Below are 2,898 nucleotides of genomic sequence, written 5' to 3' on the forward strand. Positions count from 1 at the left end.
GAAACAAGCACGAAATATTTAAACCTAGAACAAACTCAGAATAGGTCAAGAGGGAAATCAAATGATATCGTATGATACCATAGTTCCATACACCATAATCAAGGTTACAATAATCTCTGTCTGATAGTAAGTCCTTTTATTGTGTTCAGAGGGGGACAGCCAGCGGCCTAATCCACCCAGGTTCTCAGTAGAGTAGTCTCCCACTGTCCTCTATAGTCTTCTACAACTTGGGTATTCACAATTCAACCTCTGATACCACCACCCCCATCGTATTTTAGTTTTGATATTTGTCGTCTTTGGGTCATACAAGCTGGTATGTTTCTTCCATGTGGGCTTAATTGAGGCCTCACTTATATGGCTCTTGTTTGAATAAAAGCCTTTAAGACCACAGACGCTATTCTTTTTGAGAGCTGCGCACAATCTGCTTTCTTCACCAGTTTGCTTTAATGAAAAGGCATGGTAGTGCTAAGATATGTGCTTAGGGAACTCCTGCCTGGAATGCAGGGACTCCTCTCTATGATGTCAATCCAGTTTCCCTTTGGTACTCAGGATCAATCATACCATCAGGTGTGGTAACTCCCTTCTTTACCTGGTATATCAGAGGCACGAGGAGCCAAAGTGGTCTGGTGCATTCTTAACTTCTAGCTTAATAAAATCACTGTTGTGTCTCCAGGTGAGAGCATTATTCTCTTTGGGTCTAAGACTTTTAGACCCACAGAGCATTGGATCATGGGGACAGGAAGCAAAAACGTTTGTGAATGGGTCACTAGGGGTATTGCTGAATGGCACAACTCCCATTTCCATTCCTGGTCCCTGGACCTATGAATCCTAGCTATGGGAGAAACAATACCAAATGTTGTACTCTGGTTGAGATATAAACAGCCTCCTGGAGAATAGTGCTCCAACCCTGTAAGATATTGCTATGTAGCCATGTCTTTAGAAGGTTATTCATCATTCTAGCTATCTAGCCATGTCAGAATTACAGGGAACATGTTAAGACCAGTGATTTCCATGAGCATTGTCCGATTGCTATACTTCCTTTGCTGTGAAGAAAGTTCCTTGATCAGAAACAATGCTGTGTAGGATACCATGGCAATGGATAAGGTATTCTGCAAGTCCAAGGATGACCATTGTGGAAGAAGCATTGTACATGCTTTACCAGGGAAGGTAAATCCATATCTAGAGTAAGTATCTGTTCCAGTAAAAACAAAATGCTGCCCTTTCCATGAAGCAACTGGTCCATTGTAATCAACATGCCATCAGATTGCTGATCAATCACCCTGAGAAATAGTGTCTTTACAGGAAACCACAAAGAGCAGATTGGACTACAGCAGTGACTATAGCCAAGTCAGCCTGGGTGAATGGCAGTCCATGTTGCTGAGCTTGCACATAACCTTCCCTGGCACCATGGCCACTTTGTTCATGAGCCCATTTTGAGCAATTGTGGGAATGGCTGAGGAAAGAGGATGACCTGTTTCAGAATGCATCATCCTGCCCACTTGATTGTTGAAATCTGCTTCTATCAAGTTTAATCATCGATGAACATTCATAAGAGACACAAATATCTTCATTTATTTGCCCCATTCAGCTATCTGTCCCATAGGTCAATCCATATACCTCTTTCCCATAGCTCCTTTAGCCACAGTCTTTGAATCAGTGTACAATTGCATATCTGACTAGCTTTCTTTCCAAGCAAAATAAATGACTAAGTGCATTGCTCAAAGTTATGCCCACTGGGAGTATTTTCTGTCACCACTTTCCATCAGGGAAGTCTGAGACTATGGCTAAAATCCTATCAGTGTTCACTTCAGCGTGTTGCTTGCATATTTCACAAAACCACCTATAACCTAGGCATATGTTTTCTCCTCCTCAATAATAGATCATACAGAATTATGTAGCCATAGGTACAGACTGAGAAAAGAAGGTAATGATACAGGAGTGGAGACTATAGACATTTGAACTATTTCAAGAAGCTTACTTGTACCTTCAAGCCTTCTTTGAGTCTGATTTTGTGTATACCACTTCCATCTAATGAAAGAGTGCTGGTTGCATGGTCAACTTTATAACACTGTGAGTCAGATAACACCCAGTTCATGATGGGCAACTCAAACTGCATGGTGACTTGGTGTCCCATTTTAGGCATTCAGCCTCTACTTAGGCTCAGTAACAAGCCAAAAGCTGACTATCAAAAGGAGAGTACTTATTTACAGAGGATGGCAGGCTTTTTGCCAAAATTCTAAGGACCTGTACTGGGACTCGCCAGTAGGGTCCTGTTGAAGACTCCAAAACTACATCCCTATCTGCCTCTGATATTTTAAATATCATTTCACCAGCTGGATCAAATGACCCAAGGGGCAGATTGGCTGGCCTTCTTTTGTTCTGGGCCGAATTAAAAGCTAGCAGCTTTTCAAGTCAATTGATAAAATTGACTAGATTAAAACAGTCAATTGAAGGAAATATTGCCTCAAAAATCCAAAGAAGATCATCAGACATTATGTAACCTATTTATTTGTAGGACATCCAGATACAACTTGTTTTTCACTTTAGAAGGAATAGCTCAACATACCTCAAACCATTGGATCCCTAGAAATTTCACTAAAGTGGAAGATATCTGAATTTTTATCAGATGTGAAATACCCCACTCTGTAGTGCACAAATATCTTATCAATGAGACTAGAATAATTTCTATGTCTTCCCACTATGATTTGGCATAGTTAAATGGACCAGTGTGACATCCTGTGGACTAAAAGGAGATCAAGTTCCTGATGATCCAGGAACTATCCAGACTAAGGATATAGGCCTGGGGAGTTAATATAACTTGAGGTAGGACAGGAAAGGTGTATTGTTGACATTGCCAGCTGAAGGTAAACTACTTCTGATGATCACTTGAAACTGCTA

Source organism: Echinops telfairi, unplaced genomic scaffold, assembly GCF_000313985.2.
Source record: "Echinops telfairi isolate 266 unplaced genomic scaffold, ASM31398v2 ScPeMD7_20;HRSCAF=75, whole genome shotgun sequence".
In the NCBI taxonomy this organism is placed as follows: domain Eukaryota; kingdom Metazoa; phylum Chordata; class Mammalia; order Afrosoricida; family Tenrecidae; genus Echinops; species Echinops telfairi.